The sequence below is a fragment of the Eleginops maclovinus genome, chromosome 12 (genome assembly GCF_036324505.1).
Source record: "Eleginops maclovinus isolate JMC-PN-2008 ecotype Puerto Natales chromosome 12, JC_Emac_rtc_rv5, whole genome shotgun sequence".
Lineage (NCBI taxonomy): Eukaryota > Metazoa > Chordata > Actinopteri > Perciformes > Eleginopidae > Eleginops > Eleginops maclovinus.
Window position 1 is genome coordinate 14,921,567 of NC_086360.1, and position 17,179 is coordinate 14,938,745.

Here is a 17,179-nt window from a genome sequence, read left to right on the forward strand (position 1 = left end):
TCTCTTTCTCAACATCCAGCGCTCGTTCTTTCTTCCTTCCGGCTTGTACTGATCAAATACCTTTTCTGTCTGGATCTTATATCAGCCTTTCAAGGCCAAGCTATTGAGTATATGCAAACAGTGTCATTATACAGTGTATGGACTCTCTGAGTGCAGGTCCTTTTAACATGATCCCCAGGCCTGTTCCATAATTCACTTCACTCTAGTTGTAATGACACGGCAATTTGCATTTGACTCCAGAGGCCCGTAGCATTCAGGTGGGGTAGGGAGCACTGTGACTGGCTTCTTCTTGATTGGCGCAGAATGTGAAGTAAATGCTAAAGAATAGTTAAACTTTGGAGTGAATGCATCACCTGTCAGAGAAATCCAAAGGGATTCTCTCCCACTTTTACAACATCCCCCCCCAAAGCTTTTCTTTCACATCCTCTGGCTGAATGGAGCCTCAGTGGAGAGTGTCCACCTCCAGCACTTCTAATGAGTTGCATTTCCAATTAAGATGCAGCTGCCTCCTGTGTTGTGAGGGCCATCTTGTCATTGATGTCATCCCTTGATCATTTTTCACAGCTGCTTCCAATATCCTGTTCTTTATGAAGGTTTGTTTTCATCTTTTATGTGCTCGCATTTGTGTGCGTATGTTTGTGCAAATATAGACAGTGCAAATACATCTGCACATTTGCGTGTGTGCTTCTTTACAAGTGTGTGTTCTTGTTTGTGACAGTGCCTACCCTGATTACTAGTCTTCTGCTTACCTTCTGTCTGACCACTGGGGCTGTCACATCTGATTGCATCGATTCAGTGTCGCTGAACACAGTATTAAAAGAAGAAAAGTTAAAAGTGTGAAAATAAAAAATAATAAAATAAAACAGGCCTTCTAATGTAACAGGCCATAGGTTACATATCCTGCATTGAATCAGCAATATAATATTTAAATTAATTTACATAACCTTTAAGGTATAATGTTGTTTAAACCTTTAAAAAGGTGATATTCAGTTTTGGTGAACCATATTGCTGTGCAGATGCTTGAGTGGCAGGTTTATCTGTGAGCGAGCAGATGGTTTTGAGGAATGACCGTGGACAGAGATGGAAAATAAGAGTGGGTAAGGAGAGTCGGGATGGATGGTGTAATTTTTTCGCTTAGCACCAAGAAAATTAGAAGTGTCGGAGTAAATTTGTTGTTAGAGGAATCCTTAACAAGGCCATCTATGGTATTAGGTGTATCCCACTTCCATAGCACTTAACTTCAACTATAGGACTACAACAATCTCGAGTATTCTTTACTGATAATTTTCAATGGCGATTCCATCACTGCAAGATCTGTATTATAGAGCAGAATGCAGTCGGCAATTTTGAGGGGACATGCTATTGCTGTTTTTAGCAAAGTGAACAAAGTGCATCCCCTTATTAACCCCCCTTCCCCCAGTTGCAGAGGGGGTTTGGGGTTGGAGGGTTTGTTTAATTGAATGTTTTATAGTCTGATATATTTGATCCTTAATTTGACTGAAGTTTGGGCAAGTTACTATTTATGGCCCTGTCCAGCTCTCTGAAATATCAGTATCTTAAAGGACTGCCCACACCAATAACTAAATCTGTAACAACAATACCTTCAAATATATAATCATCAAAATTGTTCTCAATAAAGTGGATTGCGGTGTCCAGTCAGTGGTGACTGATATTGTTAGGATATTTTGCAGAGTTATTTAATGAGCAATAATAACACTGACAGTTTTATCTTGGTTTTTTTTATTTTTATAAAAAGGCAGGTGTTCATGGGGCAGGTGACTTGTGACATGTGAACCAAGCTACCCAGTAACACATTGCCTTATGTGTGGTTGTGTGTGCTGGTTCTGGCTGCATTAGCAAGGATTTTTGCTAGCATTCAAGGAATGTCTGGATATGGACCTGGAGAGGAAGGATTAGTGCAGGTACTTAAAACAGATCAGCACCTCTGACCACCTCTCAATGCTTTAAATGGCTGTTCTGGCAAAAGCGAATTTCATGATACAGGAGAGTGAAAAAATAGGGGATGGGTTTTGGAGATGAGTTTGAGTAAGCCATGATCTGCTGCAGGTTTTACGACATCAATCCAATATTTTCCCTGAAATTAACACAATTCAACTACACCAATACCTAAAAGCACTCTTTCAAATTGGTTTCATCACTTCACTCACATAATAATACTCTGTTTATCTAGCTGTGACTTTGTGTTAATAGACAATGAAAGGTTCACATGGTGTCATTTTTATACTTAATTAATTGGCTTCAGTTGTTTCTTTTTGACATTACCCAGTGACTATAGGCAGCAATATGAACAAAGCCTGCTCTTCAATCCCAAAGGCTCAGCAGCTTGGCAACATGCACTGCAGTAATGCCCACACATAGTGTAAACAGGAAAACAGGAAACACACTGGAAAACAGTTACATCACACTTCCCCCACAACACGTACAAACACACAGACGCACCCAAATCCACACTCGATATGTGAGATGAATATCCAGTAATACCTTTTGCTACTTGTTAAGGTTATTAAGAGGAAATATATGTACCTGTCTGACGCTTATAATGGATACATTTGTTATGTAAGCTGGCAAAAGCTAACACATAAAGTCTTGCTTTTATAGTTTGTCCACTGGGATTTTGAACGGGTTTGGAAAGTTGATTCACTGCAGCGATGTTTGTAGTTGGAAAATGGTGAGGCAATAACTACTTACTACTGGAAAGAGATACATAACAAAAGAAGAACAGTTTTTCAAATGGCCAATGTAATTTCAGTACAGTTTGGTTGAGATGTTGCTGTCTGACAAATGCTGATACAACTCTGCTCAAATCCGAGTCAAACAAATGAACTTTGTCTGTACACTGTAGAAGAGCTGACAGATTCATTAAGACATGCTGCTCCATCAGTGGAACAGGAAAAACCTCCACCTTTGGCGTGAGCATTGTATTGTGTGGTTCTCACATTTTATGAAAAGCCTGATGGCAGTGTAATCCTTAGGATGCATGTACTGAAGCAGCACTGCACTTTTTTCCCAGTGTGCAGTAACTGTTTTCTTTTTACCTATGTGTTGTATCTGTGAAGGCTGTAGCTCATTTTGCAGACCCCCAAGAGGAAGGAGTGTATTTGGTCTGTAAAAAAACAGCCTCCAGATGCTCACCTTGGCCGAGCCTAATTGCTTAGAAGGGGGAATTAGCTGTTGCACATAGCAGTGCACAAACGAGGCATCTGGGGTTGTCTCCTTAATCAAACTCTGCACTTCAGATGTGATAATATGGCTGAGGCTGGGCTCCTCTACTTGGTGGTTTTATTTTTAAATACACTGTCACTTTAAGCAGCAATGTTTGCTGTTTCAAGCAAACAATGGCTTTAAACAATATCCTGCAGCTTCGAAGGAGTTTAATCTAGCATTAAGAGGTCAACTTTAAAATGTCTTTTCCACAAGATACTCCTCTTTGTTTATAATGACTGATCCAGCAGTCTACGTCTCAGACCGACCTAACTTCAGTAAACACTGAGTGATGACAGATTACTCCTGCAGATTCTCAGCAAGTTATTGATATTCACTTTTGTTGCGCACTGCATTTGAGAATAATAAAAAAAATCAAGGTGGTTGCCACGCTGGTTCCTATTATTATCAGTCTTTATTGTAAGCTATTGTAAGCTAACTGCTTGCTGCTGCTTTATAATAAGTTAAGAGATGAAAGTGGTATTGATCTTGTCATCTGACTCTGGCTGAGAACGAAAATAAGCAGATTTATTGTTTTATAAGGGTTTTTTCTTTGTGGATATAGCTCATCTCTCATGTTTTATTCTGTTTGTTTGCAGAGCTACTTGCTATCTACCTGACATATTAATGTGAATAAACATAATTAATAAGGGGACATACCCACCTGTCTCTTTTATATGGCTTTCCATGAACTATGACAAATTATTATGTCTGTTGTCACAACAAACTAATGTGACAATGTTGTTTTAAAAAAAATCAAATACGGCTCATCCTTTCCATCCTGCCAGACTGTCCAGTGTTTTAACATTGCTCAAGGTTGAGGAAGATGTGAGTAACAGTGATGAACTCTGAAGGACCTGCTCATGCAGAAATCTCTTCCACTCATGCATTTAACATCTTTAAGACCTTTTACATCCACCACAGCTAGATGTATGGTTCTAATTCAGTGTTTTTCCTCAAAGTCTATGATACAGGTTACAGTGAGCCTCTCAATGAACACAGCTGTTGATTTAAGGAAGCTGTAAAGGGATGTGCTGATTGACTTCTAAGAAAAGGTGCTGTCACCTGTCAGCCTCTTTAAAGAACACTCTTTGCTTCGGTGTGACAACAAACCGCTAACCTTGATATGAACTCTTCAGCATTAATGGACTGCTGTGTGTCCAAGCATGTGGGAAGACTGTAAGTTCAACCCCTCTCTGCTTTGTTATCTCTTGTGGAGAGATGACCTTTCTGTGTCACTGTGTGCCTTCACTCTTCTTGGCTTGATGTCTGCTTGAGTGTCTTGTCAACAGTTTCTTATATAAGGTGCTTGGATTACAGTGCTCACTTAGGGATTTAAGAGTATCAGTTTTCTTAAGATGCTAGACATTGCTTTGTTTTCTGACCTGCAGCTTGGATTTTTACAATAATTGGGTTTGTTTCCTTGTTTTCTTAACTTAGGTTAGCACAGAGGAACAGGAGTGTTAGCCTGTTGTAATATTGATAGAAAGCTAGAAATAAGAAGCTTATTTTTAGAATCTAATGCTGCTCGATATTTGGCTAAGAAAATAATGGCTATCGTTCCACAGCTTCTCCTAATTACTTCTGGTGTGTGTTTGATTAATGTGCTGCAATGCCATTTCTTCACTGTGTGTAAGACTGTGCGTGCAGGCTCTTGTGTGCTGGTGTGTATGTGTGTGCACTTGTCTTCATGTTGCGCTGGGGAGGTTAAAATTGATTTGAGAGCCAGAACTGCTTAATCTTCTTTTAAAATTGGTATTCGACAGAAAGCTTATCTCAGAAGCCAGAGAGAAGGCGATGGAGGAGCGAGAAGGGAGAGGAGGAAGGAAATGAAAGTGGGATCTGTGTCTTTTGCGTCATTGGCCCGATTCTGCATCGCTTCCTTTGTTTAGACTTCACTTCACCAGAGAATGGTAATCTGTATGTTTTGGGCAGAGACAACCAAGCCATTCTTTCAGCATACTCACCGTTGGAGATTGGTTTAATACTCTCATTATTGAAGGAAACAGACAAGGTTTTCTTCTTCATAGTGAAAGAGGTACTAATACTATCCTGTGCTGACTAACCCTCATGGTATGAAACCACCTGAAAATGATTTGCCTGCAGAGATGAAGAGACATGTCAAGTCTTGCTATTTAAGATAAAATTGTTATCTCACCTTTGAATCTTTAAAAGTCATGAAACATCATTCATACTTTATTGTAAATGAAAATACAGCAAGTTGAATGATGTCAAAGTGGACATTTTCTCACTGAACAATATGAAAACTTATTCAGCAACTGGGCCGATTGATTATCTGCAGGAAAGTAATCGATTTTTCACCCCAGGTTGGAAGTTGCTCAAGTGAAGAACCTGATGTATATGGAGGTTCCCAGATTCAATCTGCTCAAATAAGGTTTACTTCATCTCTGGCTTTGGTTCGGGCTGGATAAATGCATCCGAAGTATGTGTACTATAGGAGGTCATTGGGGCACATCCAAGTAGGAGAAGACCCCAGGCCAAGGATGAGCTGGTGGACATGAAATTATATCTGAGCAACTTGCCCAGCCTGCTGTCACCACAACCTGATAAACAAAAATGTTATGAATGGATGGATGACAATAAACTAGACTCTTGTTCTCATACTCTGTTTCTTAAAAACAAGCACATGTACTCCTCTGGACTTTCCTAAAGAACTGAATCTGAAATAAAAAATATCCCCTGCTGGGTTTTCCTTTTATATTACAACAGAATAGCGTTTAATTTTCCCTGACATCTCCATTTCCCAGTTTGCTTTGTGCTGGGGATAGCCCAGACAGCACACAATGTCATGTCTTTTTTTCATTTGCTGCTGTATGATGCAACTAGTGATATAATGTCCACTATACTGTAGGGCTGATACTGTAAGCAGAATGGATCAGGCCTTTCCTGTGTCTCACGGTAAGCATCATTTTGGAAATACTGGTATAATGCCAGTACTTTGAGCCCACCATAGAGACATATTCAAAATAAGCAGGCCCATTTGTCTTACTTTAGGGCTGAGGCTGATCAGTAAAAAAAAAAAGCCCGTTCCTCACGATGATACACTCAGGCATCGATCAAAGTCATCCTTTTTGACTACCTTGTTATGTGGTGGATGTGCAGAAGTTCTATATTCCCCCAATTTATTATTAAATAATTGTTGTGTATATACTTATACTATATATACATGTAATAGAAACTATCATGAATCCACATCTGTAAACTGTTATTATAATCTATAGGATTTGATCCATTAAACTGAAATTGAACATGAGTTTTTTTAGAAAGTCTGTTACAGATCATCTAAATGAACATTTTCCTGGGACTTAATTTATAATGTTGGCATTCACATACACGCCACATGAGGAAAAGAGAGCCTGCATTATTCATGAAGGTGGAAAAAGGCTGTAACACGCTGTGAGAGTAATCTGATGATGATCAGACTGATGATGATGAATATGATATTATCTCTCCTGGGAGACATCATTGTGTGTGACAGGTTGACATGACAAAACAACCAATAAAACAACACCTGAGTATGAGTGTATAAGTATACAGTAATCCATACAAGTAATTAATAAACATTATAAAACTAAGTGATAAAGCATACTGACAGGCACAGAAAATGCCCAGCATGCTGTGTATGATGCTGACACACCCTGTACAGCCCACAGCAGCTCTTATTTCCAGTTTAAAGAATGAGCTGGTTCATTAACAATTATCAATCTCTTCTCATTGCACAAATCTCAGACTACCTGTAAATGTCACCGTGCTTAACACTCCGCAGGGAATTAGCTGGCTGTACTCCCAATTTTATTTGTCTTGTCTTTGTATTTTCCTCTTGGAGAGTGAAGCAAGAATGATACTACACAAATGAGCTTTAAAACAACATGGCTATATGTCTCTTAACTCTAAACTGTAACCCTCCCTCGATGTTCATTTTTGTCTTCCTACCACATCCTTTCTGATCAGAATATTTTAAGGTCTCCTATTATGCTCTTTTATATTATAGGTCTCAAATATATATTAAAAAACATGTCTCTGACGTGTTTTGCTCAAAATACCAAACAGATCATGCATTTTAGCATGTCTGCTATCCCTCTGTTTCAGCCCCGTTTTAGAAAGTGCTGATTCTGTGACTTTCGCTTTAAATTTGAGCTGAACAGAAGCTGGCCACACCCCTTTGGAGCGTCATGATCTCTCTTGTCTGAAGAGAGAATTTTCTAATGGAGAAACTCAGCTAAACGCTGCGGTGATTAAACCCCATATTATGTCCAAAACCACATCAAGCATTATTTCTGAAACACATGTACAACAACTCTAAGTCCCTCCCGCAGACATCCTGCACAGACACACAGAGGTGCTGCAGAGGGGCTTCAGCTCGCATATATATATATCGCATGTATATTGCGGACGATAGGTTGAGACGTGTCACGTGGGTGGGACATTGCCAGGAGTTCAATGTAAAGCCAGCCCACATTGCCGATGTGACGTCATATCGGCAGCAAATCTGGATCAGCTCGTTTGTACCCCCGTGTGGGTAAGGAGGAAAACAGAGAGGGTTGTATTTTCTGACACTTTGTGAGTCTCCTTACACACCGGGGACACATACAGTGGGGCAAAAAAGTATTTAGTCAGCCACCAATTGTGCAAGTTCTCCCATTTAAAAAGATGAGAGAGGCCTGTAATTTTTATCATAGGTATACCTCAACTATGAGAGACAAAATGAGAAAAGAAAATCCAGAAAATCACATTGTAGGATTTTTAATGAATTTATTTTCAAATGATTGTGGAAAATAAGTATTTGGTCAATAACAAAAGTTCATCTCAATACTTTGTTATATACCCTTTGTTGGCAATGACAGAGGTCAAACGTTTTCTGTAAGTCTTCACAAGGTTTTCACACACTGTTGCTGGTATTTTGGCCCATTCCTCCATGCAGATCTCCTCTAAAGCAGTGATGTTTTGGGGCTGTCGCTGGGCAACACGGACTTTCAACTCCCTCCAAAGATTTTCTATGGGGTTGAGATCTGGAGACTGGCTAGGCCACTCCAGGACCTTGAAATGCTTCTTACGAAGCTACTCCTTCGTTGCCCTGGCGGTGTGTTTGGGATCATTGTCATGCTGAAAGACCCAGCCATGCTTCATCTTCAGTGCCCTTGCTGATGGAAGCAGGTTTTCACTCAAAATCTCACGATACATGGCCCCATTCATTCTTTCCTTTACACGGATCAGTCGTCCTGGTCCCTTTGCAGAAAAACAGCCCCAAAGCATGATGTTTCCACCCCCATGCTTCACAGTAGGTATGGTGTTCTTTGGATGCAACTCTGCATTCTTTCTCCTCCAAACACGACGAGTTGAGTTTTAACCAAAAAGTTCTATTTTGGTTTCATCTGACCATATGACATTCTCCCAATCCTCTTCTGGATCATCCAAATGCCCTCTAGCAGACTTCAGACGGGCCTGGACATGTACTGGCTTAAGCAGGGGGACACGTCTGGAACTGCAGGATTTAAGTCCCTGGCGGCGTAGTGTGTTACTGATGGTAGCCTCTGTTACTTTGGTCCCAGCTCTCTGCAGGTCATTCACTAGGTCCCCCCGTGTGGTTCTGGGATTTTTGCTCACCGTTCTTGTGATCATTTTGACCCCACGGGGTGAGATCTTGCGTGGAGCCCCAGATCGAGGGAGATTAGCAGTGGTCTTGTATGTCTTCCATTTTCTAATAATTGCTCCCACAGATTGATTTCTTCACACCAAGCTGCTTACCTATTGCAGATTCAGTTTTCCCAGCCTGGTGCAGGTCTACAATTTAGTCTCTGGTCTCCTTTGACAGCTCTTTGGTCTTGGCCATAGTGGAGTTTGGAGTATGACTGTTTGAGGTTGTGGACAGGTGTCTTTTATACTGATAACGAGTTCAAAAAGGTGCCATTAATACAGGTAAAGAGTGGAGGACAGAGGAGCCCCTTAAAGAAGAAGTTACAGGTCTGTGAGAGCCAGAAATCTTGCTTGTTTGTGGGTGACCAAATACTTATTTTACCGAGGAATTTACCAATTAATTCATTAAAGATCCTACAATGTGATTTCCTGGATTGTTTCCCCCATTCTGTCTCTCATAGTTGAGGTGTACCTATGATGAACATTACAGGCATCTCTCACCTTTTTAAATGGGAGAACTTGCACAATTGGTGGCTGACTAAATACTTTTTTGCCCCACTGTATTTATGTATAAAAGAGAGCAAAAAGTGTATTTTGCATATATGGGGACCTTTAACTGAAACGTGATCTGTGGGGTTAGCTCACTCCTCAAGAGTGTGTCCCTTAGCCTTTTTAAGTGGTGGATACAATTGTGGCATTAGAAAGTTAGAAAGGGGGGACACAGCACTATTTACTCAAACATTTTTCACCCCTCTTTCACTGAAAGACAAACGGTTTGGGAGATCAGCCACATTTATTATACAACATAGTATAATTAACAGGGTGTCCGCGGGGTCTTAAAAAGTATTAAAAGTTGATAAATCAATTTAGCAAAAATTAAGGCTATTAAAAAGTAAATAATTGTCCAAATAGGTTGTATTCTAAAGTTTGCCTGAATTTAATCATTGCGTAGGTGAGATATTGTGTAGTTTATTTATGGCATCCCGTTGGATCTGTCAACCGGCGTTCGGTCCATTTACGCCGGTTGACAGTTATGGGGAAATGTACGTTTTCGTCCAAATGGTTGGAAGAGAAGGATTTTGAACCATGGCTGATACCCGTCACTGGGAATAACCGCTAGGCCTACTGCTGCGTGTGTCGGAAGGTGATCAGTGTAGCCTCGATGGGGATCAAAGCTGTCCGGTCCAAGTGCTAGCCACAAAGCCGCTGTGGGACGCAGACAGCAGGTCGCAATCGCGCACTTCTGCGCAACATCACCACCCCTACCCACCATCACTGAAGCTACTACAGCCACCGCTTGTAACCTCCGAGTGATGGTGGGCGCCACTCCAACGCTGCGGGCAGAGGTTCTGTGGTGTCTCAACATCGTGATAAAACACCAATCCATCAGCAATGTTCCCAGATTCTGAAATAGCCAAGAAGTTCGCCTGCGGAAAAGACAAAAAAGGGTACATAGTCCCCTTACTTTAAAGAACAGCTTGTTAATAACATCAACAAGGCTGGGCCGTTTGTGCTGATGTTTGACAAGACAGATGGACGTCCACGTTCGTTATTGGGATGATGGCTGTGTGCGGGCCAGGTATCTTGGGTCACAATTTTTGGGACACGGAAGAGCCGAGCATCACCTTATTTGTTCTATCTGATTATGATAAGGAGTTATCACAAACTGTTTAGTTGTGCTATCTTACAATCAATACTGTATAGCCTATACTAAATGTGAGGTAAGGTGTGTCGCCAATGTAACCGGTTAGAACTCGAAGTGGCGATGAGGTCTTAAAATGTATGGAAAGGGTCTTAAAAAAGGTCTTTAAAGGTATTAAATTTGACTTCAGGATTCCTGCATATACCCTGAATTAAGGATAACTGTCTCTAGAGAATAAAAGAAAAGGATAAGGCAAAAGTACATCCTGTTGTTGACTTACATAATTTTTCTGACACATTTCCAATTCCACAGCTGCCTGTTCTGCCACTAGGATCATCATCAATTCTGATGACATTTGCTTTTCCAACATACTAAATTTTTCTCTGGGCATTGCAGCTCTTTTCATTCCAAGCAGCCCCCTCCAGGTTTGTTTGGCCACTCAGTGGTGGTGGGGGAGGGGGGTAGCAATATGAGAAAGAGGGACATCAATGCATACATTCCCTATCATCACCTCACCGCCCTAGGCTCTTATTGTTAAACTATGTATCCTCGTAGTTCCTGCATTAGTTCCTCCAAGAGAAAGAAAGAGTAAGAGCTTGCTGAATGAATTGCAGACAAAAGAGCAGGAATTAGCTGTTAATTTTTTGAAATCGTCATTATTTGTAGTCATAGGAGCTCCACTTGTAAGTCTGTGTTGGGCACTAAATCCTCAAATCTCAAAAACTAATTGAGTATGTAGTAAGCCCTTCTTGAAATATTTCAGATATGTTTGTTGATGTTATGCTAGGCTTGTACCTACAGAATGTGGTCATACAGCGCAACTGGGTATGAGGACATGTTTTTGCACGTTGACACGTAGATAGACAAAGAGAAATTGTCTGTCTGTATATGAACATGTGCACACATGTTTTTCTACGTATGCATGAGCGCATTACCTGCTTGTGTTTGTAAGCATACAGTGTGCATCTCTCTCAGTTTCCGTGCATATTCATGTTTGCTAGTATTGTGTAAAAGCAGTGCACTAGCAATGCCTGCCAGTGGTGGGAAAGCAGCTATTGGTGGGTTCCCAATTGTAGAGCGAGTCGTGGGGTATAAGCTGCTACAGCTCCGGTCTGGTATCTTTGTTTGTTGTGGAGCTTAAGTTCTTAAGCGAGTACTGCTTAGAGGTGAGGCCTCAGACTTGCATTCCTTCCTCTTGCCTTTTTTTTCCCTTTACGTCATCCTCCCCCTCCATCATTCTTTCTGTTTTTCTTCCTCTGATGCCTCATAGAAAGGACAGTGAAAAGACACGATAAGAGGGTTTTAAATCCATGCCAGAAGACACGGACGATGTTTTTTATATTGTGGTAAAGCAGGATGCGGTAGTAGAACTCTTTGCGTCACTACAGTCTTTGGTGCATTCATTGTGGTATTGACGATAAAACACAAGTGTGCTTACTGTAGAGAGGCTGCTCGTACATTACGGACACTTAACTTGCTTTCCCTGGGAGCCAATTTTGCTAATGACGTGATGCCAAGGGCCGGTTAATACAGCTCTGGTCTTAGCCTGGACCTCTGCCGTGTTAAATCAACCTAAATCTAAATCACACGCAAATCCATCATGAAAAGAGCAAAAATGTACAACAATGCACATGTCTATTCATGTAACTCCACGCTGTCTTCCTCTCACACACACATGTGCACTCTCTCCTCTCTGGGACTAGTGATTAAAAGCCATCATTATCTCGCTATGGCCGTAATGAGAAGCACGCACCTGTTTTCCGCAGCTGTTCTCGATCACAAGCTGTCGTCATTCACTCTCAGACCAGACGCTTCGGAGGTGATGACTATGTGATGCCATAAATCACCAGCCGAGAATCTAGTCACCACGGGAACAGGCCTCATTAGAATCAGCTAACCGGAGAGAGTCGTCCTTTTCCCCTGGATGCAAAAGTCCAGGAGCAGAATGGGCTTTAGTCACTGTAGCTCTCAGCCTAGCTTTTGGCATGGTATGGATGCAGGAGGGAGGTACTGAACTCATCGTTCATTGAATGTCCCAGTAATGACCATCTTCATGAGTCATGAAGCGTTTCCAGTGGACACATGGGTTTAGGCGTGGCTGACATAGTGGAGCATAATATGTTCACACCAATAATAAATTAATCATGTGTTGGTGCCATCATTTATTTTCCTTCTTTTTCATTTTGAAGACAGAGAAATGTGTCAATAGACTTTTTTTGCCCCTTGATCACATCCATTTTCGGACATTTGTAAATAATAAAGGTTTCCATTTGGTTTATGTTTTTAAGCCACTATTTATTGGAGCCAATCTTGCAGGTGTATATGTAGGCCCACTGTTTAGACTGTGATAAAATATGGTAATTTGCTCAGTTATTTGATAAATGAAAACCAATATATTGCAATAATTGATCAATATCTACTGTGAAAGCAAAGTGAAAATCATCAAGTCGGTATTAAAATACTGTGCCCAGCCAAGTGATGTGGTATGGATTGCAAAGCCCTGGATATTCATTATTTTAAGATGTGTAAATATCCATATTTTATGTCTGTGACTTTTACTTCGTAGCGTCAACATTAACAGTGGGTGTCGAGGGGAGTTTTAAAGGAATATTTAACAGCCAAATGTTGTTGCAGCTGACTCCAAGCCAACTGAGCAATTGAGTTATTTTCCATACCTGTCTGTGTGTCTGCCCTTTATGGCTTATCATCATACCAATGTGCCTGGCCTTCCTGCTCTGTTGACCACTGATTGTTTGTGTTCATAAAAGTGCGCAATATGTATTTTAGCTGCATTTTCTTTGAGTATGCCTTTCTGATAACATCTTCATGCTTTGTCTGCCAGCAACCAACAAGAGAGAGAACACAGAAAGAAAGATATAGACGGGTAGGGGATGGATGGGGGGTTAACGGATTGAAAGACTGAGGACTTACTACAATTAGTACTTGATACCAATATGGATTTGTATTATATACTGTACCTACAGGTGTTGGCATCAAGGATAAATCCTCACTTATTTTATATCACTCTATATACTTTGGTTCATACAAACTGTCTTCTAAATTGACTGCAGGGTGTCCATTAACTCCTGATAATGGACAGCTACTAAGTAGTTCAAGAGAAACGGTCCGTTCCCCATTCTAAATCAGTGTGCTGGCTATACGTAAAAAAAAACAATTTATTGCAATTATTTCATGTGAACAGGTTATGTAGTTACAACAAAGTGAGACTTTAACATGTCTTTAACCCTTTTAGATAATGTGAACATGGATAAATGTTATGCAGCTAATGATAGAAATTGTTTTTTTTTTTAAAAGGGGGAGACGGTACAAAACACTAATTCAATCAAATAACAGATTACAAATATGGAATCAAGACAAAGGGAACAACACAATAGGCTTCATTGCACAAAAATGAATGGACACCAGCTTTGAAAACCACACTGATGATGAGACCCTGGAGGGCTTTTACACTTCGCCTCTGAACTATCTGTGTATCAAAAAGCAGTCATGTCACTTCCAATTCACTACTCAACCTGCTTCAGGCTGACAGTATGCAATTGTTTGTAAAATACAAAATACATACACAATGTTATTGCCTTCCAAAGCGGAGCCAAAGTCTTCACTATGGAAGGCAATAACGTTCTTTGAGCTCAGCAAACTAGATAAATATCTCGGTCATATAAGGCTGGTTCTATTTAGTGGAGCAGTGAACAAAGCTAGTTGTCCTGCACAGGGACACAACGGGACCAGTGTAATGGGTTAGCACAGACATCCTGTTTCCTCTACATCCTTAGCAAAACTCAAAGCCAACTGCGAGATGTAGTCCCCCCAGCATATGTCAAAGTGTGTGTTGGTCACTTAAGTGATATGTGCTTTTAATTTGATGTAATGTGAGTGTCACTGGGGTGAGATTTGTCATTTTCCTCCCTGGCTCAATCTTATATAACCCCTTATTAGTTGTGTTGACATCATCTGTGAGTCGTGAGCCAGATTCTACATGTAATTCACAAAGGGAGAAAGGAATATGAGAGACTTGAGTTGATCAATAGGCTTGCACTGGAATGGAGAGAATGAGTAGTTTTCTCACCGCGGCAGAATATTGATAAACACTCGCAGTCTTCTCATTACGTGTGTTTGAGTGTGTGTATGGTGTGTCCACTCAGGTCAGGAGTCATATACAATGTGCCCCGATGCTTGTTAAAGCACAAATTACATCTCACTGCAGTCAATAGATTGTCCTGATAACTTCTGTCTCTCTCTGCCTTCTTACCCATCCTCTCTCTATGTTCCCTCCGTCTCTTTTTTCTCTTTCTAGGTAAGTAAAAGCAAAAACAGCAGAGGTTTTATCTGAACATGAGATGGCTTGAAAGGTAACACAACATTTGTTTTGTGTTATATGGGCATGAAAAGTACATATTTATGGCAATCAAACACTTGAAAACTCAACTTTGGTAGTTTTATTAAATAATCTTTTGCATCAATTGACTATTTCATACATCTTGCAAAACCGTTAGCATTGATCTTGCAGACACACTAGTGATGAATAATAATAAAAAATCATACAGCATTATCTTCCAGAATCAGGCACCAGCCACATAATAAGATGTCTTCTTATTTTTATCAACTACTGTAAGGTTGCCAGTTCGTTTAATAAGCCTGGCATGATCAGTATGAGCCCGAACTGCTTTTGCCTAATGGTGGTGTTGTGTTTTGCTGCTAATCTGTTTATCTAATCAGATGCTGAGGTTAGGGGGTCTATCTCATTAACTTGCAGGATATTGATTTCCTGTATTTAGTGCAAAGTGCTCTGCAGCAGCTTGCTTCTACATTCCCAGATGGGAGGAGGAATGCAGGTTGCTTTCCTCGTAGCGCATCAATCTACCCCGCCTCAGCCCAGGGTTGTTTTGCAGTGTGTATGTGTGTGAGTTTGTGTGCCTGTACTCATGCCTTGGGTGTAAAAATAGCTATGCGGATTGATTGTTAGAGACACATGTTTGATGTTGAGAGTCAGTTCAAAATAAAGATAGAAAGATGGATGGCGCTGAAAACAATTTGGGCGATGATCATTGTCTTAACATTCTTCTTCAAGATATGATACACAAAACATTAAATAATCACTGTGCTGAAGCATTTCTGACATACAAGAAATAGTCCACACTGCTGGGGTTTTACACCTTGTGTTGCCATTGCAATCAATAGCCTTTAATAAATAATTTTAAGAAAGAGCTTCCCACACAACATCTTCAATGGTTGAAAATGTTTGGAAATAAATGCGTATTGGAGTTACCTGTAAGCTGGGCGCCCCATGTACATGTGTGTGTACATCAGTAGATGGATGTTTAGCTTTATTTCTGTTGATAGGGACATGTGCAACCATATTAAAAAAAGATCTAAGTAAGTTTGTCTATTTCTGCAAAGCTCAAAATCTAGCACAAGAAATCCAGCTGAGCACAACTTCCTTAATCCCAGCGTTCAGAATCACACAAATCTGTTCATGTTTCTGTCTTTTTCTGTTTTGGTAAGGAAAGGCCAATACATTAGTTTAGGACTCCATGCTATAAACAAACAGATCGAAGGCTACTTATAAATCTGTTTTGATTTAATATGTAATTCAATCAAAACTTCCATGGGTCAAATTGTACAAGTTGCATTTCTCTCTCTTTTTCTTGTCCGGCAGTTGTGTTATGGATTGTCGCTCCTGCTGTCGTCTGCTAGATTATGGTACGTTTGCTGGAGTGGCATCTGTTATATGAACACATTAATGTGTGCCATTTACTGCAATGAGCGTGTGTGTATGTATGTAGGTGTGTGTGAGTGCGTGTGTGACGGCAATGCGTCATACTGCGACTTGCAGAAGCCCAGGAGCTCCCCTCTGGTAGCTCCCATGCTGCCTCTATCCGTTATGTAACTATGCTGTTCTCACACTATTGCCCTTTTCTAACTCTAGCTCTCTCTATCTCTCTCGCCCCTTCCCTCCTCATCCCTCTCTCCTTTTTGTTTTTGTATATGCATGTTTTGAGTGTTGCATTTTTCGAGCCTTAGTGAAGTGTTAGGTTGGGATTAGGGGGGTATTTTGTGCTGATGTGGAGCTTGAAAGTGTGCGCCACAATGCAGAGGACAGCAACTTGTAGAGGCCAATCAGAATATGGTTTGTTCTCTCATTCGCTAATTATGTCTCTGCTTCGTTCTCTCTGTATCTCTCCATCTGTGTCTTCCTTGTAGTATAACATAAATCTCTCTTCCTGTGAATCCATTCCCACCCACTCATTCTCTGCAGCATACCTTCCTTTGATAGAGCTCCAGTCGCAACTAGAGTACTCACTTTTAACCAGTCAGTGTTAAGAGCATTCAGTTCTGCACCAGGGATTCATTACTTCTCTTATAAAGAAAAATATACAGAGAAAGTGGTTTGGAAAGGAGGAACAGGGGAGTATGAATTTAAATCTGTAATATTTAGGAACGTTATTTTTTCGTGATTCTTTTACTCTAATACAATCTAAATGTACAGATGTATTCAAGCATTTTTTTTCTGATATTACGGAAATTAGATGTATTTATTGAATTCAAAAATGGGTAAATTTACTGCGCGATTAATATTTCATTTAACTCAATGGTACAACTATATCTCGCCAGATGCCCACTACACATTACTCTGCCCTA

The 17,179-nt window shown here is 40.5% G+C and overlaps 1 protein-coding gene across 3 annotated transcripts in view; it reads left to right on the top strand.

The window, feature by feature from the left end:
- The window catches only part of pde4d (phosphodiesterase 4D, cAMP-specific), a 153,316-nt gene that overhangs the window by 80,508 nt on the left and 55,629 nt on the right, over positions 1–17,179 (top strand). The window lies entirely within an intron of this gene.